A 26,127-nucleotide genomic window follows, 5' to 3' on the forward strand; every position below is an offset into this window, starting at 1 on the left:
TTTTAACTTATTGCATTATATACCCATAGAAGATCCTATGTTTACAACTTCTTTCAAAACTGCTCATTTTAATACCACTGATTCTATTGCTTTCAATTACAACGCTTTACATCATGGTTTTCCAAAAACTGATTGTTCATTAAATGCGCACACTAGTTTACTGAATGAGTACATTGACAAAATGGATGTTGGGGATGTGCATTTACCTGCATCAGTTGCCGAAGGTGTTACCTACCATGGCTTACCATTAACATATGGATTTGATTTTCTTGCAGTGTATTAACTAGCTTGTTTTATGATACTGATCATTTGCAGTATTATTATTCAAATAAAGATCTAGGGGCAGATTTATGATAACTGGCGCATCCCCAGGGATGCGCCAGTTATCTTGCGCCGCCCATGGGGCAAAAACGGCACAGATGCGTGACGCATCTGTGCCGTTAAGGTGGCGCATTGCTGGAGTTGCGTCGCAAGCGCGACGCAGCTCCAGCAAGGCTCGGGGGTGCCCCATCTTTGCAATGCTGCGTCAAGACCTACGCCTGCTTCAAGCAGGCGCAGGGTTTTGACGCAGCATTGGCCTGAAAGTGACTGAGTGAAATCTTATAGATTTTACTCAGCCACTTTTGCGAGGCGCACCTGCCCCGGAACGCCCACCCTGCGCCGGAACGCCCACAAGCGGCGCAGGGCTTTACAACGTGACGCATCTGCCTAGATGCGTCACGTTGTAAATCGGTCGTAGGGATGCGCCACGTTTACGCCGCCTTGCGTGACGCAACAGCGGCGTAAACGTGGCGCAAGGGCCTCATAAATCTGCCCCCTAATCTTTTCTGAACTTCCTGTACTAAAATGCTTAAATCCACATTCTGAATCTTCACTAGCTGAGACTATGGGCTTACTATTTAGACCAACTCAATCTTTTGACATGGCTTATGTGCATAGAAATAACTTAACATGTAAACGAGGGAAAGCTGAAAAATTCATAGATTTAGTAGAAAGTAGACGAAGTAATGCAACAATTAACACTAATGCACCTCCTAAACTAACTCCTTGGAAATTACCGGAAGAGGAAAACCAAATAGAAGAAGGAATTGCTACATCAGCTTTAGACTGGCAACATAATGGATTACTTTGCATATATAGAAAAAAACTATTATTAAAACAAAATATGTAGATTTTAGTGAATGTGAACTTTTATTTGATATTTATATGAACTGGGGAAGATATTTAGAAGGAATCAATCCTATCTTTCCTGGTGTATATTATATTTGTGGAAATAACGCTGTTTTTTAATAAATTACCAACAGGATGGTATGGAAGTTGTAACCTGGGAATTGTTTTTCGAAAAATGTATCGTGAAACAAATTAAAGAAGAATTAAAAGAAGAGAATGGGAGAATGAAGAGATGTGTGAGTTCAAGTGAAATAGAGGGTGATATTATTGGAGCTTTAATACCTTCTGTAGGAGTAGCATTAAACGCACATACAATTGGAAAACTTTCTACTATAGTTGATAAATTAGCCACCAGTGTGGCTGGAGGATTTTCTATTGTAGATATTGAAATGATTTCCATAAGATCTTTGGTGATGCAAAATCAGCTTGCTCTTAACATCCTTCTTGCAAAGGATGGTGGTGTCTGTTGGTGGTAAAGGTCCAACGGTGTTGCACCTACATTCTGGATAAAAGCAGAGATTTAGAAAGTTACATGAAAAACATTACTGACTTAAACAAAAACTTGAAAGGGTTAAAATCGGATGGAGCTTGGGAAATGATAGGTAAAGGATTGTCAACTGGTTGGGTAACTTAGATAATGGATTTTGATTTCTATCTTGAGACCATTAGTGGTGATCTCTTTGTGTATAATGCTGATATTATCCATCAAATTATGTAGGTATAAAAAGAATATACAGGGAGTGAAAAGAACTAGATCTGATCTTGAACTACAAGACGAACTATGTAAATACTTTGACGAAATGAAAATTCTGGAAGAGTCTAGAAGAAAAAGGCTGAAGACAACAAAACTGTAATTTGTGATGATCTGATGTCGATATATGTAATAGTTTGATTTGTCATCAGAGGGGGGCTAGTTACAGTGTAAAAAACAGTTCAACAGGCACACCACTGGTGCTCCCCAAAAATGTTTTAGTATTGTAACTTTTTGTTTGAATGATATTAACCAAAGTTAATTTTTCATTATTTCATACATTTTAACGCAAAGAATGTTTATCCCCTTTGTAGCACTCGTGTTTTGGGATTGCTCAAATCCTTCCTTCAAAGTCCTGCAGTTGTCTGTAAAAATTAGACCTGTCTTAGTACCTCTGCCTTGTCTGTTCTGCCGGACATGGGATTTTTCTGTATTTAAATGTACTGATAGGACTTCAGTGGGTGTTCTGTGTCTGGACCCTCCAGTAAAGTTCTAGACTGCTAGATTGGGGCTAAACTCAAGAGTACTCTCACCCCTAGCGGATGGTTTCCGTGCCTTATCAACAAGCTACAGGAACAATTGCCCACCTCTTGACTCTTAGCACTTGTGGTGTACAATGCAGATTCCGGAGAGTTTGTGTGCAGAGGAGCACACAGTGACAGATAACTGAGGTCCCTTTTGAGGTGTGAGGGATATTAAGGTTTCTCTCCACCTAAAATGTGGGTCTGCCTGAGGTTACTTTAACAACCCCTCCGACAGTTGTTATTATCTATCTGGAAGACGGAACACTAATCCTCCACAGCATCAGGGCACCTGGAGTCAGGGGCATGGCCTTTCTCTTTCTTGTGGACTTAGACAGAGAAAGTAAAACCTGAATAAGCAACAGGAACCTGCAACAAGCACCCCTGTACATCTCCCTGTGTGTGTTCCAGGAAGATACACTTGGATTCAACTGGGAAAACACCTTGATTTTAGAAGGATTAGACCCTGCTATTGGACACTAATTTTACCACCATTGCCCACACCTTAGGGTAAATATCGGTACACAGTAGTTAGGTTTATGATGAGGCTTTCTGTATTTGCACTGAGGAAGGTGATGAAGATTTGCAGTAATGTGTGCGGCTGTGACCATCGATGTGAAGACTTGGCTTAAAACTACGTAGTGACCCCAACTGTGTTACCTTGTGAAGGTGAAGCAAAGGTGGGCTTCCCTGATGGAAATGGACTGCCATAACTTTGCGTTTCAGACTAGAAAACAAGCTCTCAAAGATCTAATGTGAGAACCTGCATGAGGAGCAAAAGCTCACCTAAGATCAAAGGTAGTCTGAGAAGTGTGATGAGAAGTAGTAATGCTACAGGACAGAGTATTTAAGAAGAGGTCCAGTCAATGACAACTTTTGGTAAGTTGATTCCCCTCTCCGCTGCTTTGTTTACAAGCATCTCTTGCAGTCGGGCATTTGGAGAATTGGACTTGTGCCTCTGTGGTGTACAAGCATGAATTGGAAGAAACAAAATTCCCTTCTGAACCTCTGACCTCACTCTCTTTGTAGAAAACAATTCCATTGATCTGTAGGGGTCACAGTATTCTGTGTCCATCTGCCAAAAAGTAACCCCACTTTCATCTACACATTTACATGTAGCCCAGTATTTGTAAAGCGCGAACAATTACCCGAGGGTGTCAAGGCACTGGGGGCCGATGGGAAGATTAAGCGAGCCAATGTCCAGAGTCACATAGTGCTGGGCTGATCTGCCCCCGGCACCGGGGATTGAAAGGTGAGCCCTTGGGTTCGGGAGTCAGTTGCCCTGGCCACTGTGCCCCACCTCTTCTACGTCTTGAGGTGCTGCCTGTTTTGAGATAAGAGCGCCTCTGAAGATCTGAAAAGACTACAGCGATCATTTGAAATGTGGCATGCCACCAGGCCACCAGATCAGCAGAGACCGTCCACCATATTTAGAGATCCCAGCCTGTCTCGGTGGGATCTCTTTGATGCAGATTGTTAGGAATGGGGTCTCTATGTGGCAGTTGTTTCCACCCTGTCCAAGAAGGGACCCTCACTCTAGTCAAGATAGGTAAGTTACACACCTAGGATAACCCTTGCTCACCCCTTCGTAGCGCATGCGCGCACATACACACCTTGTTAGAGCACATGCTTTGCTCTTTTATTTGTAGGGGTGTATTATACTCACGGGTAGTTCACACCTGCATATAATCTCTTATTGTGTTAACTTTGGGTCATTAGAATGTGAAGTTTAATAACATGAAAGGTGAAGTGTTAGGAATGATTCAATGTAAACGTGAAGAAATTAAAGATGTAACTACGAATCAACAAATTTTAGATAGATAAGTTAGTGAAAAAGGGTATAAAAGAGGACATTTGGGACGATGAAAAAGCTTGTTTTCTGGTCTAATCTTTGCACCCTGAGATGCTGCCGGACTGCACAATTTTCCTATGGTGCAGGGCCTTTGAAATGTTTCTGAACTTCAACTTTTGAATGGGTGCGGAGTCCTATGTGAAGGGAACATCGAGAGAGAAAGAGAGGTGTTCTTTGGGAACTATTCTGTCTTAAGCTGATGTCTGCATTTCTACATTTTGATAATATGAATTTTTTATTTCCTGAACTGTCATGCTAATAAATGAATGTTTTGAATCTAAACTTTTCTTTCAGGTTCTTAATGCATAATTGAATTTTCCTTTGAAATAAAACCTAGAGGTCATGCTAGGAGAATTTATCTCTAAATAAAAATTAAATAAATGGAGAATTAAGCAGGTCTTGTTATCCTTTAGTTAACTTTTACTATCAGATCCATTGACAAATAATGGTGGGGTGTTTTTTTAATTGTCTTTCCTTTGAATTTAACCATGGTATTAAATTTAAACTGCAGATATAAATAATGTATAAAATGTTAGTTCTAGACACTCTGCTATAATCCAGAAGCTCTCCTTGAACTTCACAGAATCCTGTTTATGAGTGACTTGCAGTGTTATGGGCCCACTGTCGAGTAAATTGTAAATAGCTCCCCGGGTTAAGGTAATGATTTATAGAAAGTGTCTGGAGTTGCGCTGCATCAGACTCACCGATTGATTCACATCCATCTGCCTATTTGGATTAGCAGCTTTCAAAAACAGTTTGTTGCTCTTCTCGATGGGATTTGCACAGATATCACCAATATATGTCTTCATGTTAATTGCCCCAATAGAGTACCAAGAGGCGTGAAGGGCACCTTAGCCTTCTACTCCTGGCCCCAGCTACTCACGAAGAGGAAGGAAGGCATTGGATGGGTTGAAAGGACATCTTGGGGAACATTGCTATCTACATCACTGTATGAGATGATATGTTGATCATTTTGGGTTTTATTCTCGATTTCCTTAACTCCTCTCTGCAGCAGTGTGCCTCAAACTATTCTGAGTTATAGTTGGGATGTACACCCTACCAGACCAATAGTTAGCATCAGATCAGTAGGGTGCTGAACAAGAACAAGTTCTAAAAGAAGTGTGTGAGGTCATGGAGTCCATCTCCTGTCTTGAGCGTGTAGTTCATCCGCTGTAATCATGCCCATTGCTTGACTCGCTATACTTGTCTATGTTTCATTTATCAGTATTTACCAACATGGGTGCACCTCGACATTACCTGTCGGCATGTGGTACTCCAGATATTTTCACAGATCTTCCTCCTTGCCTTTTGGGGAAACAAATAAAGAGGAGGCATAGCAGTTGCCATACTAGCCCTAACCCTCTCCCCAAATGGGTAATTTGATATTGGAGTCTCTCATGGGTTTCTCTCATAACTGGCATCTGAGACCTCAGTTTACATTTGTTGGCTTCCTCATACTAATTTAGGACATGGGCAGTGGGCCAGTGCCATCTTTACTTTTGGGTGCTTTTAAGATTTTTCAGAGGTTATTTAGGTGTTCTAGGCCACAGGTACCTTCCTCAGGAGAGGATTTCTTCCCATCCTTGTTAGTGAGTCCAACCCACTTTCTTACATACCTGAGCAGGTTTTCGTCTTACTGGTGATAAATCGCATGGTGGGGGGATGAGTTTCTTTAGCCGGGGCTTGTTTTGAAATTCTCTGCACCCCTTTCCCCCGACTACGTCCTCATGCACCACTAAGAAAACATTAAAGTATCTGCCAGCCTTTTGCCGCAGCTCAACCTGTGTGGGGGAGAGGGAGGGTGGATGTGGGGTTAAAAGGGAAAAATGGTGAGGGGGGACTAACAGCTCTTTCCCGTCTATTCTCAGGAAAGGAGGGAGTTAGAACAATTGCACACTTAGCTGTATGCTCTCTTGCTTTTGAAATACTCTGGTCACAGCTTGCCGAGACTCACAGGGGTTCCACTGTGGTAGAATCAGCTACCACTCGCACATTAACTTGCTACTGTCTGTCATGGGTGTATAGACATTCCTTTCTCCTTATTGCACCTTTTCTGCAGTCTTTTCCTTTTTACTTATATTTCACTCATGCATGGGCTCCTCCGTATCTACACAAATGTTTACCTGCCCAAACGCCACCTCGCATCTTCGCTTTAATACTTTAACAGTCAGTAAACACAATCAGACTTTGTGTATCATAGATTTCACATGAAAGCGAGGCTTTACATGTCAGAGAAAGGTCAATTTGTTATAATTGGTGAACAGTCAGCTAAAAGATAACTGCAGCAATTACAGTATTATAAGACAATATTTCTAGTTCCACACCAGGAGGGGCACATCTGGATACTGAAGCTTTGATACCAAGTGGAAACTTAGGTTTCATGCAACCTCAAGAAAAAGGCCACACACAAGGAACCTCTTCGAGCTGTGACTCATGGTAGCGGGGAAGCCAGCTGGGTGTCACTGAACCCCGAAATATGGCTTGGGAATGCTTTGTGCGTCAACCATCTCACTGGGGCCTTTGCTCAGTGCTAGTGTACTGAACTGAGGTGAACAGAAGGGCGGTTATCTCACAAAGATAAAATGAGCAAATGTGGGCACAGGGAGGGACCAGGCAGAGTCATCACTCATCTTACCTGCTATAGCTGTGCTTTGTTCTCTGGTGAGGGGTTGAAAGCACATCGTGATACTCGGTGTTAGAATCTCTCTACTGCTTTGGTTGGCTGGAGTTGTCCACACAAACAAGGTCAGCTGCAGCACAAGAGAAGACCATTATAGGACCAGTGTGACATCAGAATTAGTTCTAGCAATGACAAGCACTCAGCTACATGTTAAACAAGCATTTACAATGCAACGGTCTCGCCTTTGCAAAAGTTAGAGCTATTGGCATTGTAAATGACAATTTTTTTATTTATGTGTTGGTTATGAAAACAGATAAATAAATGGCATTGTCATTTACAATGCCAATAGCTTAATCTCTCGCAAATGTGAGACCTATTGCTTTTTAACCCACACACGGAGATCCACACACACACGGAGAGCCACACACACACAGCCACACACACAGAGACACACACACAGAGCCACACACACACAGAGCCACAAACACACAGAGCCACACACACACAGCCACACACACACACAGAGCCACACACTCAGAGCCACACACACACACACACACACACACACACACAGAGCCACACACAGCCACACAGCCACACAGCCACACACACACACACAGAGCCACCTGGTGGATGTGGTGGTGGTGGAAGTGGTGGTGGTGGATGTGGTGGTGGTGGTGGTAGTGGTGGTGGAGGATGTGGAGGTGGATGTGGCGGTGAATGTGGTGGTGGTGGATGTGGCGGTGAATGTGGTGGTGGTGGATGTGGTGGATGTGGTGGTGGTTGTGGTGGATGTGGTGGTGGTTGTGGTGGATGTGGTGGTGGTTGTGGTGGATGATGTGGTGGTGGATGTGGTGCATGTGGTGGTGGTGGATGTGGTGGTGGTGGTGGATGTGGTGCATGTGGTGGGGGTGGATGTGGTGGTGGTGGATGTGGTGGTGGATGTGGTGGTGGTGGATGTGGTGGTGGATGTGGTGGTGGTGGATGTGGTGGTGGTGGAGGATGTGGTGGTGGTGGTGGATGTGGTGGATGCGGCACAAGTCCAAATGTTCACTGCACCAGTCTATATAAAACGTGGCTATTGGCCTTTTCAGGTTACCCTGGTGTAGGTTGTCCACTACATCTGAGTCTAGGACAGTGCCACCACAATCACCTGGCACATGCCTATCATGCTGATGCCACCCCAGGCTAGGGTTTATGATGCTGCATCCTACCTCTGTTAAACATTCTCTTGGATTCTGATTTCCAAACAATCGCATCATAAAGAAGTTTCACTTGTCTCCACTCAAATGCACGCTTGTGCAGTCCATGTGCCCACAGTAGTACCAAAGAGCGTAACAACGCCCACTTCAGCTACTGACTTATCCTGGCATCACCCATTCCCTCCACCTCAACAAGGTACTAAACACATCCTCAGCCCTCTCCTTGTCAGCCCACCTCAGCTTCTCATATCTGGATATGGATACAAGCCTCCATCCAAGGCTGGCGCCGACCAACTTCCTCTGTCCACCCACCAAGCCATATTCCTAAGGACCCAGTCATGATACCATTCGACCTCCTCTTCTCCACCTACCCAGGTGCTCAACAACCTATGTCTCTACACGCTGCTGAACAATATAAGTGGGTGAGCAAAGAAAGGTTGAAGCGTGTTAAAAGCACGTGTGTGGCTCCGGGTACCACTGAAGAACAACTGCCCCTTACTCTCTCCGTCCCTCCCTCCACCATAATGCAGCTTTGTAAACAATAATACGTATTCAGCCTCCTGTTAACCGAAAGAGAGACCCTCGAATGCATTACAGGCATACATCACCTCGAAACGTGGCTTATTGCTTCTACTGAAATAACGCTTTTAAATTTAACAGCCTAATAAAGAGATAACGAGTCGAGGGATAGCAGGGCACCTGCACTTCGGTGTCATAATGACGATACACAGGCTTTTCTATTTTACTGACACGACTTGGGCCTTCTCGACTCATGTTTGTACTGTGAATAACGACAGTGACACCCGCTTAATCCAAGTAGTGTGATGTGTACTAAATTTACAGATATTCATTTTCTTTTCTGCCCGCTTTGCCCCTTTTCACAATTGATTCACATAAGGTTTAGCTAACTCGTTTCGACAAAATTCCCCTTCACATACTAAAGTAGATTTAGTAAGTGATTTCTATACACTGCCAACCGGCTTTGTTGCCAGAGTGCAGTAAGGAAGCCCGGGGGGGACAAACTATCCACAAAGCATTGCTATTTCCTGTATGTCGAGGTTGAGGTTGCAGAGGCAAGACTTATGAAACTAACCCGAAATAAACTTTGACTTCAGTGGTTTTGAAAGGGTGCCATGGCCCTATGCAGCGAACGAAAACGGACTCAATACTCCCAAGTTAGGAAATAAAGAGCAACCATAACTGAGGAGCACTAGGCCCCTGGGGATCCTGAGCGCTGGCCTCACTGAAGATGCTGCACTTCTGGAAGCTGAGTCCCACTCTGATTTATTTGGGGCCGGGGGAGGGTGAGGTGACAGGTGGGGTGGGTGTGCGTGTACACACAGGAATTCGGCAGAATAGAACCGTGGTTAATCACTTCCTCCAGATGCTTTGAAGGGCGCCCAGATGAAGAAGGCGCTACGGCGCCTGAACAGTGGCTGAAAGCGCAATACAAATGTCAACTGATGTAACAGCGCCGTTTGTCAGCTCCATCTGACTTGGAATCAATCGTTGGAACACATTTAAGGGCACACTGGTGGAGCCAGGGGGCATCTCGACGGATGTCTGAAATGTCACGTGGCTGTGTGTGATGCAATGTTCGAGGATTCCTGCTAGGGGAGAATATGGCTGATGACCATGTAGCAGTTTGCCAGAAAACAGGGCATGCCTTAAGTAAATAGAGGCGCTGAGTTCGCGCGGTGTGCTTTGCGCGGCGCGGTGGATTCAAAAGCCCAGTGCTGCGCTATTTGGGATGTAGCATTAGTGAACACCAATTTGTTGCTGGTTAAATACAGCTTCCTGCTGCTATGTCCAGTTCGTGCGTCTCTATAGCTCTGGAAACAGCGACTGCAGCCTGTAACTATGAAGTAGAACCAGCAAAACCGAAAGCAACCCGGTCTTAGAGTGAGAGGGCGGGGGATGCCCGCGCATGCGCGCTCTGAGCCCCGGCGCCAAAGCGGAGTGCGGCATCTGAAGTCCCGGGTCCCAGGAGGGGGCCCGGTTGAAGACCAGCACTGCGGCGGAGGGAGCTTGAGACTGACGAGAGAGACAGGGACGCTGAAAGAGCCCGGTGAGTGGGGGGGGAATGTGTGTACGCGTGTGTGTGCGCATGTGTGTGTGCGTCTGTGTGTGTGTGTGTGTGTGTGTGTGTGTGTGTGTGCGTGCGTCTGTCTGTCTGTGTCTGTGTGTGGGTTGTGTGTGCCTGCGTGTGTGCCTGCCTGCGTGTGCATATGTTGTGAACATCCAGCCGGAATCGGAGCGCGTGTTCACGCGCGCGACCTGATCCAATTCCGGCAGGCTGCGTGCGCGTGCCAGTCTCTTGTCTCCTCTCGGTAGTCCTTAAAAGCTGAAAGGACTGAAACGATTGCAATAGACTCGCTTTGCGACAGCAGGCGCGAGACCTAAAAACCAGTGTGATAGCATCCACTCTGGTCTTTGTCAATGTAGCACTTCGGTCAAGCCTGTATTTAAAGTCCTTGGCAACTGGGCAGCAGCTCACAAAAAAAAAATCTCAAGTAGTGTACATTTAAAGTTTGAATGCCCGCGGCTTCAGTGAGATCAGGTTTTCTTGCTATTGGCCAGGGGCAGGCTTGTTCAACTCGCACCATGAATTTGCAGTACAGGTGACTATGTATGTACACAGGTAGTCTCAGGGATCTCAGACAGCCATGCCCTAATGACGAAATAGAGGATCTTGTCACTTTGTGGTTTCTGTGAGCAGCATCCGTCTGTAATGTTGCACACAACATCTGCATACAATGATGTTTGTGAACAGATACGGGTACCACTGATGATGGGTGTACTGGTGTGGATCACTAAATAACACATTCTCAGTTGTATGCGTTCTGATGTTTGAAGATGTTGCATTGGTAAGTATGAACGGTGATGGTGATGTCATTGGGAAACGTCTGTTTCATAGGTCATAAAGCTATGGAATGTTGCAAACCATAGTAGGGGTTGAAGAATGTGGCAAAACACTCTGACTCGGATGTTGTTCAGCCGCTGACTACTTTGTTCAGAAGCTGTCTTGTGGGCTCATTGTATTGGTAAATAAATCTAAAAATACTTGATTCATTCTGTGTCTGGACCATTACTTTGACACTACAGGGGTCCACCTGTGGGTGTGGAGAGTTCACCCAGCAACTATGTAATTGCTGCAAACCCTCTAGGAACGTGTGTAACAGAAACAAAAGGGACGGCCACCTCTTTGAGATTATGGGGTGGTAAGATCAGTTTAGGGCCTCCCTTTTCAGAGGAGGAACCAAAGGTGGTTCTGGGAGTACAATAGCTATAGTTGGGGGTTAGAGGTGTGCTTAGATGATGCAGAGAACATTGTAGTAGAGATGTTGAGGACACAGACTGTGCAGTTGCAGTTATGGATGTGATTTGTGAGCATGATAGTAAGATTTTGGAAGAGGAGTGGGAGAAGGCAACACAGTCTGATTCAAATGTGTCCATGGTCAGGCAGTGTATTGTGCAAGGGGGGCCTGAAATAAGATGTTAACTACTGATTTGAAAACATTTTGTAAGATCTCAGATGAGCTGTCATTAGTTAATGGTATGGTTTTGAGTGGAAAGGTTTTTATTCCACCAGATAATTTGAGACATGAGCTGATTACGTTCGCTCGTCAAGAAGACCCGGGAATTTCCAAAATGTCAAACCATTTTATTGGTGGCCATCTTTAGAGAGTAATATGAAATGTGTGACTGACAATTGACCTGAGTGTTTAATCTCTGACAAACATTGGAAAACAAAGGAAGTACCTTTAAAACCGGTTCCATTTCCTTCATGTGCATGGGACAAGATTGGTTTGGACTTCTCAGGTTCATTTACCCTTTTGCCTTCCAACAGAAATTCCACATTGTATTAATAGACTATCATTCAAGTGGATTTATCATTTATTTATTGAGTCACCCAGTACTAGTGTTGCCATTACATTTTTGGAAAATGTTTTAAGTTAGAGGGGTCTCTGAAAGAGACTGTAACGGATAATGGGACTCATCTTGTATCTGAGCATATAAAACCTTTTTTAAGTATTATGACATTAGACATCACAAATTTGCTTTGTATTCACCTAGTTCTAATGGTTTAGTAGAGTGAGAGGGATAGAAACAGCTCTCACCTCTGGTCAAGATGCGAGTACATTACTAAATGACAAAGTGTGAAATGATCTCATTACTCCCCACAGCACCACAGATGAAGCGCCTTTCCATTTACTGAGGGGTCGTAAGGTTCACACTTGTCTCTTTCCAAGTTGGTTGGGAAAAAAAGCAGGCACAGAACAAGGATTACATGCTAGGGAAAACATATCACATTCAGTTGCTTTGAAACAGACTGAAATTAAAGAGTATTTTGACCAGAAACATCATTACTTTGTAAGGGATTTCAATTTAGGAGATTGGGTTTTGGTCAAAAATTCTAGGAAAGTCAAGAAAGGTGATTCTAGTTTTTCTGTGCCAGTCCAACTTGTGAGAGTCACAAAAGAATACATTTTATTAAAAGGGAAAGATTGGTGGAATAGAGACAACTGGAAAAAATGTCTCCCGCTGAAGAGAGTATTATCAAAAGTAGGAGACAAGCAGAGAATGATTCTACAGGCAAACTTGGTTGCAACCACAAGAATAACCAGGTAGTCGAAGTGCTGATGTTAAACTGCCAGTAATTTCTCCATCAATGTAATTTCTATTTCACAGGAGATAAAAGTACCAAGCAAATTTAAATATAACGTATTAAGTTAAAGATTATTTTTATTTCTTATTTGTTTTGTTTTGCTGTAAGGGAAAAGGTGTGGTAAGATGATGTAGAGAACGTTGTGGTTGAGATGTCAGAAGGTAGAATGTGTAGATCATAGAATGTCAAAGGTAGATACAAATGTTCCTAAGGTTCTGGCAGTAACCGGTAAGTCAGTTACTGCGGGACGTTAGGAAAAGAGGACACAAATGCTTGTGTGGGGTCATGGGCGCTTAAGGTTACAATAAACCTTGATATTCTACAATCTTATGGAATCTGGCTACTTAGGTCAGGGGTGTCCAATCGATTATTGACCCCTCAACCTAAGCCAGAAACTAAAATATACATGGGCTCTTCAGTGGGTAGAGAAAAGAACGGTGGGGAATCAAAGCTGATGCTATCAGATAAGGCTGATTAACAGAGGGGAGAACGTTAACACTGAGAACTTTGATATTCATGTATTAATATATTGTTTACCGTCCTGACATCATCAGTGAAAGGGTTGTCCTCCTCACAAAGACCCTTTACAGTTTTGAGTAGTGCAACAGAATACAAGTCCCTGGGACACTGGTCATAGACCAGAAGTCAAGGCCACATAAAACAATATCTTGTTTACCAAGAATACAGTGCCTTTTTTGGGGAGGAGAGAGGGGTGGGGGGAGAGGGTTGAAGGTCAACAGTGCTTTATGTTTCTTTAAATCACAGTGTTTGCTCTTGGATTCCCTCTCTTTCTCTGGTACTGTAGGTTTTGCATTCAATTTTCTAAATATGCAACACGACAATGATTTAAGTATGTAGAAGCATGTACAAGACTCTTTAAAGTAAAGTGACAAACTTGTTCTCTAACATTGCCAGCTACTAATGCCTGCGTTCTCTGAAGTTCATTAACCAGTAAAAAAATAAAGACATTATATATTGCAGCACCAGTACAAAGTACTAGGGCCCCTACACTTCCAGCTAGATGTTCTACTGTATGTAATTAATATTCAGGACTTCACGTAGTCCTAGACAGCTGTATGCAGCTCTTTTTTTTATATTAATCTAGGTTTAACTGTGCCACATTTGCAATGGCCTGATGAACTAATTCATATATGCAGGTGTCTGTTTTTCTACGGTGGCCTGTTTGAAGAAGTGTTATTTATGAGGCAGTTGTATCTGGAACAAACACATCTGGAAAGCAAGGAAATCTCTATAACTGGTTGGCAACATGGCAATCACTCTGCTGGCGTCTCAGTTCAGATGTATCCATAATTCTGTTTTATTTAATGATCTGCCCACGGAGCCAATTAACAAAGCGCGTATCACAACTCCAACATGCATTCAGTGTGCGTCGCATACTTGCCAAAGCTGGTGGCAACATGCCCCATCCTATGGGTTGCTCCGAGCCTCTCTTGGATGGAATCCTAAGAGCATTTATCACGGCTGGTTGTATAAATGCCATTCCTGTGGGTTGGTCTCTGCCAGTCTTGGGTGGACTCCTCAAAGCATATAGCACGGCCGCTTGTATTAATGGCCATTCCTGTGGGTTGGTCTCTGCCAGTCTTGGGTGGACTCCTCAAAGCATATAGCACGGCCGCTTGTATTAATGTCCATTCCTGTGGGTTGGTCTCTGCCAGTCTTGGGTGGACTCCTCAAAGCATATAGCATGGCTGGTTGTATAAATGCCATTCTTGTGGGTTGGTCACTGCCAGTCTTGGGTGGACTACTCAGAGCATATATCATGGCCGCTTGTATTAATGGCCATTCCTGTGGGGGTGGTCTCTGCCACTCTTGGGTGGACTCCTCAGAGAATATAGCATGGCTGGTTGTATAATTGTTATTCCTGTAGGTTGCTCTCTGCAACTCCTAACGTGGACGCCTCCAAGCATAGACTATGGCTGGCTGCATTGTGCCCACTCCTATAGCATGCTCCTCTGCTGCTAATGTTGGGACTCCAGGGCAAGTCACTAGAAGATTCCACCTCCCAAGGGTAGCAACCTTCACCAATGTACAGCTCCTCTTCTACATATAAAATGTGGTTTAAACTGACCACTCCATGGTAGGTATGTGCAATGTACTACCAAGTCTATTCACACTAGTGTATATGCACAGCTACATACTGTCTGTGACATGCTTTGAGCTGTTTCTGCCATACTTGCATGACACCAAGTCAGGTTCCACAAAGGCCACACTGAACTCGCACAGTGTCTATCCATCCATGCACTGCTAGATGAAGGTTAAGCTGTCTGGTTTTCATTCCTTTTCACTTCAGTTGACGCCAAGGTGCAGCAATGCGATTCGAGAACAACGCTGGCGCAAAGGTACAACATTGAAACACGGCCCATATATGACAGGCACACACTCGCCCACCAGGAGCGCTTCCATGGAGAAGTGCGCAGTCTGCAAATGCAATTCAATGCCTTTTCAGGGCATCAAGCACTAGATAAATGCAGCCAGGTCGCAATACTCTCACAGCATGCTTATCATACCAGCTGGATATCAGAGCAGATTCAGTGCCCCTCACAGGGCAAAACTAATTTAGTAATCTGAGAGTAATGCGTTCTCTTTCTGGATCTCGTAGGCCTGAGCGAATGCTGCTTTTCGGCTCAGTTCTCCTACCATTGGAGATTGGTCGGTAGCTTGCTGAGTCTGCAGGTTCTGGGTTATTCTTGATGAGTGGCCCTATGTAGGATACCTTGAGGTCTGAGGGAAAGGGTGGGGTGAAAACTACAGGCAGAAGAAGCCCTATTCAAAACAATCAGAAGCATTACTGGTTCTAAATTTGTGAGCCGCAGTGCACCCTAAAAGTTGGATACATGTTGGAACCTTGATTGAGGACACACAGTGGAGCCTAAATTCAGGAAAATGTTACTTTGGGTTTTTCAGTAACTCTTTAGGCCGCCATAGGGTCCCCTGAAAACGAAGGGGCAAATTACATATCAAAAAAGACCAGGAGAGAGGATATAGTAGAACAGACTGCATGAGGAGACATTTGTGGATTGAGTGGGCTTCCACAAAACACTATCATCCTTACCGGATGGAGGGATTTTGCATTGTGGTAGCAGCCCTTAGTCGTCTGGCAGGTAGGAAGGGAAGAGGGGAGGGTGAAGAGGACGAGCAGGAGAAGTAAGAGGAAAGGGCAGGAAATGACAGGAAAGTGAACGTGAAAATAATGGATTGACAGCCAACAATGAAATAAATCAGAGCCAGATAAAGTGGTAACTCATGTAGTACTGTTTGAGAGACAGTGTATTGGGCCAGAGAGAGCTAAAAGGAACAGCAGCACATCTCCCCTCCCCCTTGCAATGTTAAGTCAGATCTCTCGTGCAGTCTCTCTCACTAATGCATACATTTACCAATGTGCCACCAGCTGAAAAAGAACTAAGAGGGAGAAAGCCCCGAGGAGCTCCACACCTCCGCCCCCCCAGATGATCAGCCATTTGGGAGGACATATGCATCAGAGTTTAAGTATGACTCTCAACAGTGCACTAAAGGCTTTACCGTAGCCTCATCTCAGATGGTGTAGTCTGAACTGGTCTTTCAAAATTATTTCTCTTTAGGTTGTCTAACAGGCGGCTCTGGTAAGACTTCTAATCTCTTTGTCCAACAAGTGCCTGAGCTCTATGGAAAGTCTGACGATGCAGAGTAATGACCCTCGCCCATTTCAACAAATGTGTAAGAACTAGGTGTTGGTATCAGAAGGCTGTTGGCACCAACGCACAAGTGACTAGGTTTGAAATATAATACTATACAATGTAGAATATTTTACTGGCATGGTAAGTGACTTGCAAAATTGAGCACATGGGGGGGGATAAAGTGATGTGCAAATGTTAGCTTCCTCTAAAGCACTTCCTACACGAGAAATGCTTTTTAGGTCTCGCCTGAGCCAGCGCATGCGCTGGTCTGGCGAGACATTTAGTAAGTCGGCTTTCGAAATCCGACCATGGCCTAAAGCTTGCGGTGAATCACTGCAGAGAGACAGCAGACTGCGTGCGCACTCATGCAGCACTCCCGGGCGCTCGCTGTCTCTCGCGCGATCGGTTTAGCGCTTTTTGAGATAGCGGACCACACGCAGACCTCCTGCGGGCGCGCGCTCGCTTTCACTTTGTGATTTAGCGCTTGTTGAGACAGCAGACTCCGCCGCACGCATGCAGAACTCCGGGCGCTCTCTCTCACGCGCGTTAGGTTTCATTTTGTGGTTTAGCGCTTGTTTGTTCAGCTTGTACGATGCTAAGGAAGGTGCTGTCGCAGCCTGTCAGCGCTGGATGTTAACACCAACAGCTCTTGTGATTCACGTTCTCAAGTGACTTACTGGAGTAGTTGTTTTTTAGTCACAGCAAAATATTAATTTGACATGAGTGATACTTGAAGCACTGGCTTTTGTCAAAGACGAGACCTTCGAAAGTACCTCGTAACTTTGATCAAAGATATCAGTGTGGAAAAGCCCTTCAGGGCACAGACACGGCTCTTTATTTTGCTTCGGTGTAGTGGCTGCTGTTGGTGGAGGCCCGTTCTTTTGTGTTCAACCGCGTTCGGAAAATGTGCAACATAAGAAAAGTGCCATTCATACAGCAATCTGCATAGTCCCCAATGGACGTAATTGTGAATGCAGATGTGCGTTCTTCCCATCTCTGATTAATTAGCGCGGCTCTTGGTTCTCGCATCAATCTTGTGAAAACCACTGTGACTGATCCGCACGTGCTTGGTGCTGAAAATCACTTTGCCAGCAGCATAACTATAATACTTGGTGGTACAAACAACAAACAAGTCAGCCCTCTCCGGTGGCGGCCGCCTCTGCTCTATAGAAATGCCTAGAACACAGATACGCACAGGCACCACATAACGCACAAACATCAAACACCACTGAAGAGTCACACACCAATCACCAAATAGCACATACAAAATACGACACAACACACGGCTATAGAGCGCTGCCAAGCGGGTCCTACAAGTGTTGATTGCGCCTCTGTTGGCATACATCTGCCCAGACCTTTCGGCAGTACCTAGCCTCATTACCTTGTGATGCTGCACATACCAAATACGACACGACACACAGCTATAGAGCGCTGCCAAGCAGGTCCTACAAGTGTTGATTGCGCCTCTGTTGGCAGACACCTGCTCAAACCTTTCGGCAGTACCTAGCCTCAATACCTTGTGATGCTGCGGCCTGGCTGCTGTACCTGTGGGCGACCTGGCATTAGAGCTGCCACCCTGTTGCTTTCATATCATGAGTTTATCGCCTGGATAGGATTCCACTACTTAAATGGGGCTGCTCGTGCTGCCGTGCTGGAGAGATCACTGAGGTGCTGGTGAGCGGGCACTGATTGCGAAATAGACTGTTCTCCTGGTCAGTAAGTACTTAGGATGTCATTTGAAATGGGGTCGCCTATGTATTAGTACTCAAGGCACATCCTCGCACTCCTCCACAATTCCTGAACAGGCAGTCAGCGGCACGGATGCACTGGAGCAGCCCAGTCATCCTGCATCTGTTGTGGACAAGCTAGACAAGGTGCTGGTGGTGGTTGAACGGATTGTAGCCTCGCTGGAAAACACCCAAGCATCTTTGGAAAGTAAGATAGACACTGATGGCAGCTCTTGCGCTGCTACACACAAACCATTGCAAGTTAGCTGATAATGGTCCCCAATTTGGGACCGATTTTTCTCCCCATCCCTTCCACACGCGCCTGATGTGACTCCACAAACTGCAGAAGACATTATTTAATCCCTGCACTGGATATGCTTGATACAGTGTGATGCAATTGTTTATTGCAGTATTTTCACATGACATTTTGTCTTTAATCACTTTTTTTCTTCTCAGCTCTAGTGGTAGATACCATTGCAACATAAACACCTACAACCCATAATATAGTGTATACCTGTCCCCACTAGTGTCTTTGAAATCTAATAGATTCTATGTTAGTTTAATGCCTTTCCTGCAATAGTTCAATGTGTGCAGAGCAAAGCTTCAAATACGAATACACGGGATAGCGGCGTGCAGGGGTGTGCATTTCCCGCACATTCCAAGTAATTATATTAGTGTGTCATGAGAACTGTGAGGGAGGGCGCATCAAAAAACCTCTATATGCATTGTTATATGGGAGGGAATGTGGAATGTCAGGAGGCCAGAGCTACGTGATGGCGGGCTGGGTCGTTCATAGAGACACTAAACATTTGCAATGCGATAGGTCTTGCATTTACGCAAGTTTGAGCTTTTGGCATTGTAAATGACAATGCATTTTTTTACATTTTTGGTTTTAAATTGTTAGCAGTCATACCATTATTTATATAAGACTACACCCACACCCTACTCTCTTGCCAGGTGCGGACCTGTGCCTTAACTCCTACTGGCTTCTGTGTAATTTATCTAAAAACATCACCATGCTGTTGGTCATATCCAATTATTTATCATCTATCATCTATGCATTATATACAGAAAGCAATACTTTTTGATAGTTTTGCCCGAACTCTGGCAAAGCCAGTGAGACTACTTTTAATGCGACACATTGCATGTGTACATGCAAAGCATGTAACAAGCATTGGCATAGCCAATAGGCCTCGCCTTTGGGATCTTATAAGTATTTAGTTATGCAGCACAATATCCTTACAGCAACAACCTAACTGTTGCATGGCTAAACATTTATAAGATCCGAAAGGCGAGACCTATTGGCTATGCCAATGTTGTTTTCTTCTGGTCATGCACAATAACATAGTATGCGACCTTCTAATAGACAGATTGTTACCCGTGCTCAGCAATTTATTGCAACATCATAAACACACTCCCAAATAGGATGCAGCAAGAGCCTACATTCCACCTCCTGTCTTGAAGATCTCCACTCACGTGGTGACAGGATATCTTGTCATTACTGATTTCTTGCTCTTGATGGCATAGCACTGAATGTACCGTCAGTGTCATGGGCCTTGCTGTCGGGGGCACTGAGCTAGCTAAACAACAGTCCCTAATAAACACTGGCAAAGCCAGTGAAACTTGTTTAGCCAATACTGGTACTGGCTTTGCAAAAGCTGCACAAGGATTGGTGAAACTGATAGTAGTAAGCGGCCATCTTGAATTTATATTTTCTATACTTTCAAGTTGCGTGTGGTTGCAAATTAATGGGATGAAGAGTGCAAAAAAGGAAGAAGCAGACTAGTAGGGGATCCGGGAACTGAGGATGATTTGCCAGACAGGGAGAGAGACAGTGGAAAAGAGCATAAGAGAGACAGAACATACACTTTCACTCGTAAAGTGTGGAATGACCTCCCACTCCACAAAAGAGCCTCATCCTCTTTTTCAGAAGCTGAATATGTGGCTTTTCAATTAACCAATCTACCATAGGCAGGGTTAGGCACACGCACCTCCTCAGCGCCAGGATACCCGGGTGGGTTATAGTGCACTTTACAAATACACATCACATACCTTTCATCAGGTTTTAAAACTGAAAAAACGAAAAATATTGTAGATAGCAATTCTCGATATCGGCTGTGGAAGAATACACTCAACCAATGAAAAATGCAGTGTGAAGCTTAAATGCCCCAAGGCAAGAATAGGGTGGAAGCCATCAAACCAGGAGGAGTGAATGGCAAAAGACAAGAAAGCCATCCAATCACGAGCAAGGGTCGGTCTCAAAGCCTACTCTTTGTGTATGTAACGCAATCTGTAATGAGACAACAAAACAAGGCAAAGTCATCGCCCAAAACCAGGAGTAGCAGCCCCCCTCATCTCCACCAGCGTCAACCCTCACTCAGGGGCGGTTTCTCCATTAGGGTTGTGGGGCTGCGCCCCTCTGAAATTCCTAGACATTTCATTTACATAAAAACATATTAAATAGATCAATTTACTTAGAGATACGATCATATCTCGAAATAAATCGATGTGTTTAAGTCTGGGCTAGGCTGTCTGTTTCAGGCTGCCTGCCCTGCCTCGCTCTGAAGCAGGAGACGGAAGCCAGGCATTACATCAACTTTCGGACTGTGACGCAGAATGGAAGGCTTTCAGTTGTAAAACCCTTCAATCTAGGGTTGTATGCACTCCGCAAGCCAGTGACGCAATAAGCGTCATGGTGTCGGGTGTCAGAGATTTCATCCCTGCGTGATTTCAGATGTCCGTTATTCAAAGGCGCAGATCTCACCCTTTCGTCATACGTGAGAGTGGATGCAAGCACGTCTGATCCAGTGCCTTGTTCTCGGGCATGGTAAGTGTTTGAAAGCTAAAGTTCTGTTATGTATATTGTGCTGAGACCCCTCATCACTCTAACGTCCCCCACTGTGACACCCCAGGCCCTGACTACCTGTCCCTGGCCCCGTTAGAAGTGGAGCTGCAGCATGTGTTCCACCGCAAAATGTATCCAAATAACAAGCACGGTTCGTTCTTGTTCCCTTGCGAAGTTGATCTAAATATCCGAGTCAAGCAAGGTGAGAAATATGTGCTTACAGTGGCTTCATGCCTCTAAGTTTACACTGATGCCAAACACATAGATTGACTTGCAAACAATGAATGTTAAAAACGTTGAGGCAATACATTTCAGTGATTTAGTTCCTCTCTTATTTCTTATCCTTTACTTAATCGTGCATTCCTCAAGAGTTAGCTATTTTTTCTGTGCATACTTTGTGGCTTGAGCTATGCAAGGTGTTTATAAGGCTGGAGCTAAACAACGTGCTTGTCAGTGGGTTGGCCTCTCTGTAGAGCACAGAGAACAATGTTTATGTATTCCATTTGCAACTGACATTCTGTGGATGTGTGTGTGAAGAGGTACACAGATGTCAAAATATTTGCAAAGCAAAAGTAAGAGAAAATAAAGTGCTTACATTTGAGGGAGTGCACTGTATGCTTGGGGCAGTGAAGTGACTGAGATGCAAGGAAGTGCATTTGGGGAAGAGTGAAAAGAGGATGTTGAAGAGGAAAGAGAGGTGGTTGAAGATGTGCAGATGGACAAGATATGCAGAGAAAAAGAAGATATGTATCTAACATAAAGCACACACAACTGAAGGCCATAACTCCTTCCACAGGCCTCAATGCTATTTAATTCACAGACTCACCAAGAATTGAAACGTTTCCAATGTTAATTATCTATAACAAATCATTGTTGTTACTCATTTATTTTAAACAGCCAACGCCCATTGAGAAAGCTGTAGTAAAAAATCAGTTGTTATGTCATTTATCTGGATACACTTACATCTCAGAGAGAAACTAGTAAATCAAAATACTGGTTAGTTGGCACACTATGGGAATCACAGAAATTTATTTGACATCTTCCTTAATAGAGACCCCCTACTTTTTTCATCCCACTTAAAGACCTGTCTGCACATATTGCTATATGACTGGTTGCAACCAACAACTGGGGGTGCTTCCAAAAGCCTGGTGGTTAGAGCATTTTTTTCCACAGTCAATGCTGCATGCTGTGCAAGACAGTGGGCAAGCATACATTTTAAAGTGCAAAAGTGGTCACGCTGTACAATTTATACATTACATTAACTGCTAAATATATTAATGCAGTAAGATATGGGGCAGTTTTTAATGTGTTGAATGCTTTAGACTATACTTTCCCACTGCTTTATAAGCCTTGCTTTATGGCTACATTCATTTGCTTTGAAATGTACCTCTTGGCAATCTTTTTTTCATTTCTTTCTAGGGAGAGGGACCCATCCTGGACACCAGGTTTGTCCATTAAACCTGTTCACGTCGCTTCCTATATAAAAGTCAGGCCCAATGTTTACGCCTAACCACTTTCAAATGCCTCCAGCCGCCACCGCCCTTAACCCTGTGGTGCTGATATGGCTTCCAAATAACCAAATCTGTTTCTTTTCCCTCGACTCTGGGATGATTGTTACATTTCTAGTGCAGTGTGTTTTTCTCACATCGTTTTGCTCAATTTGGCATTATCTGAAATTATTCAAATTACGTTAAATATCTGAAACACCCGAAAACGCTTCCTAAATTCACTAGAACGACCTCATATCTTTACTTCAAAAAATGCATATTAGGACGATTATGTAAACTACCTTCTCTACAGAGAACGCCCAGCGGTCTGAAATCAATGTTCCGAACTCGGCTGTCTATTTAGTCGTTCTTGCAACGAGTTGAGTTATTGGATTCTTTTCCATCGAACTGATGTGTTTTAAAACGATCTTTGCACTTGAATTCATTACAAGAATTATGTATATTTTACGGATGTTTTTGTCATGTCATGCACATAATCTTCATATATTGATTATTTATATCCTTGGACACTTATTTTTAGGTCTCGCCTGTCGATGCGCATGCGCATCGAGCAAGCGAGACTATAGGGGCTCATCCACTCTTTATCCACACTGCAAGGAATCGTGGCGATTCCTTGCAGTGCCCGTGACTTTTAAGCTCAATGCGCATGCGCATTGAGCTTAAAAGCGCGTGCACAGCCGCCCGCATTCCTCCGACACCTTCGAAGTGAAGCTTAGCTTCACTTCAAAGGCCCGGCTTCCACGGCCGCCAGGCCACATCAAAGGCTTCCCCAGCACTGCCCCGCCCATCAATCACCCTCCCACTGCCACCCCCCTCCCTCTCCATATGGTGCGCTCTGCCTTGTTTCTCAAGCCGCCCCTCGTTCCCCCCGCCCCCTCCCGCCACACAATGCCGAGAGCTTGGCAAACAAACCTACACACATTATAAGCAGGGTTTGGAAAAGCAGGAACAGCTCCATATTTTTATTATAGTTCCCCGGAATTCGACTCATCCCGGAGGCAGTAAAACCCATTGTTACAGTACACAATCTTGAATCAGCATAAAATACACGACTGCAGCAGCGCTGTTCGACAAAGATGCGCGCGACTGAGAGCACTGGCCCCACCCGGCAAAGCCCAGCAGCACAGGCTTGGATGGAAACCGACACGCCCACTGCACGTAGTAAACACACACAGAAACGTTTCACAATAACAATAACAATGACATGATAACGGAGGCCCAGCCAACGAACGGGTGAAACGTGCGAAGAATCGAATCGTTTTATTTGCACGACGCCATTGGGGGAGCTGGTGTTTGTTCTGTAAAATGCCGACACCGGGTCAATAAAAGAGAACAAACAAGTAAATCCAAAGTCAACAAGGCAACCCCCGCAAGGCAGCGCTCACCCATGTGCGCCGAGAGCTGTGCTGACCAACCTTTCACATGATGCTCACACGCTTGTACCTGAGCTCTGAAACCGTCGGCACATACAGTACATATGCGCTGTTCGCCAGGGTTTCTTTCCCAGGGTCCTTAGAAGCTAGGAATGAGCTTCGACATCCCATCACCGACACTGACAAGTGAATCAGTTAAGCAGCATTGCACGCGGCCATCGTTGAGCACTTGAACCTGAGCTATGGGCGGAAGCAACAACCATCCTGTGTGAATGAGGAAGAATGTTCATTGTTTCCGCTGTGAAGGATGAAGGCTCCTCTCCAGGAGTACACATCAGAAGAAGTATGGAAGAAAAAAAAGTGTACTTTATTCTATGGTTACTTAAAATCTTTCCAATTCAATCAGAGCACCAGAAGACTCACACAGAATAAAATACATCAATATAAAATCACGAACTTTGGGGTGGCGAATAAAGGCAAGCAACGTGAAAGAGAAGGGTCCATTTAGTCCAGGAGGAAATAAAACAATGCATCGCATGAGGTTCAAAACACAGCGTGAGTAAACATTTCAAATGTGATTTAGGAAGCAGGCATAATATTCAAAGTGCAAGGTGCCAACAAAGACCAGCTGCGTGAGTCGCAAGACTGCGCTAAGGAGGGGCACAATTATCAATGCATAACAAAGGCATTTTACAAATCAGCAGGGGCAGACATTTCAGATATCATTTCAGAGTGCTAAGCTGTCGAGGCTTTTCGATCGACTCACAACAGAACCCGACAAGGACCAGCAGAGTGACTAACAAAAGTGCAAACTCACCAAGGTGACACGTGCAGATGCAACAATGACTGTAAACGAGCATTTCTTTCAAAGTGCCGAGTTGTCGGAGTGCAATGTGCACACTCACAAACATATCACATGCCGATCCGACGATTGTAATCAAGCATTTCTTACAGAGTGCATGGGGCCAAGTTTTAGGACCATGCACTAAAGTGCCACATGCTAGTGCAGGAATGATTGAAAACAAGCATTACTTTCAAGGTGCAGAATGCAATATTGGTGAGCCATATGAACTAACATCGGGTGCGGTTATAATTCAGCATTTCTTTCAGGGCCAAATGCCCGCCCTCTGCGTCAACAAAGGCACGCATAACATTCCGGGTGCAAAATGCCACAATGGCAAGCCTTATCAAGTGCTGCAAACGGAGCCTGACTAGGGCCAACCGACTAAAAGACAAAGGTGAAATGTCATTAAAGTGCCACATGCCGATTCAAAGGTGACGGTGGACTGCATTTCTTCAAAGTGCAACACTGCCAAAGACGTCAGGCAGCACCAAATAGCACACAGCAGTGGGACCATTCACACAATGCCAAACCTGTGGGCTAGCAAAGAATGTAAGCAAACATGGTTTACTGAATACAAGGTGAAGCTTAGGCAATGTTTATAGGCAGACATGTCTTTCAAAGTGCAGAGAGCCAAGTTATCAAGCCATTTCAAAACAATGTCACTCTTAATTTCGTGCTAGCGGCTATCTAGAAGATATCCCCGTTTTGCTAACCCCTACTGGCTGTTACAAAAACTTGCCAAACCGCGCTAGTTCCTGTGGGACATTGGATGTATAGATGCGAGTGCCTCTTTACATGTTCTCAACCCCTCACCCTCAACCCCTCACCCACCCTCACTCACCCTCACCCTCAGCCTCACCCTCACTCACCCTCAACCCCTCACCCTCACCCTCACTCACCCTCACTCACCCTCAACCTCATGCTAAAGATTTACAAAAAAAACCATTAACAATTCTAAAAGCACTAACTCTAATGCTGCGAGACCTATTGCATTTCTAATGCTTGTTTCTGTTTGCGTTTGTAAATTACTCGCATGTTCGTTCATGCCTTTTATATGATCTTTAATCTACCAACAGACTGTGTTTTCTTGGTTCGATACATGTGGATGGATGGCACGTCTGGTGGGTGTATACTCTCTTCAAATGCTATGTTTGTTCACTGGCTATTCTTTACAAGTTCTTTTCAACTAACGTACAAATGGCATTTTACGAGTTTTTCATATTGTAATTATTCTTGACGTGTTTTTACTGACCTTTATGGGCATGTTGCAATTTATGTCCTTAACATCATCGGTGGAAAAAACACATACAGCAGCAGCACACACAAATCCTTCTATGCCCCTCCCCTCCGGGACTGTTGTGAGGGGCGATG

The 26,127-nt window shown here is 44.5% G+C and overlaps 1 long non-coding RNA gene across 1 annotated transcript; it reads right to left on the bottom strand.

The window, feature by feature from the left end:
• Positions 1-1,514: 1,514 nt before the first annotated feature.
• LOC144769390 (uncharacterized) lies at positions 1,515-26,127 on the bottom strand. Its single transcript, XR_013598692.1, has 3 exons — positions 26,009-26,127; positions 6,930-7,044; positions 1,515-1,672 (listed from the first exon to the last, which is right to left on the bottom strand). It is a non-coding gene; the product is annotated as an uncharacterized LOC144769390 (long non-coding RNA).

This window comes from Lissotriton helveticus, chromosome 7 (genome assembly GCF_964261635.1).
Source record: "Lissotriton helveticus chromosome 7, aLisHel1.1, whole genome shotgun sequence".
Classification (NCBI taxonomy): Eukaryota; Metazoa; Chordata; class Amphibia; order Caudata; family Salamandridae; genus Lissotriton; species Lissotriton helveticus.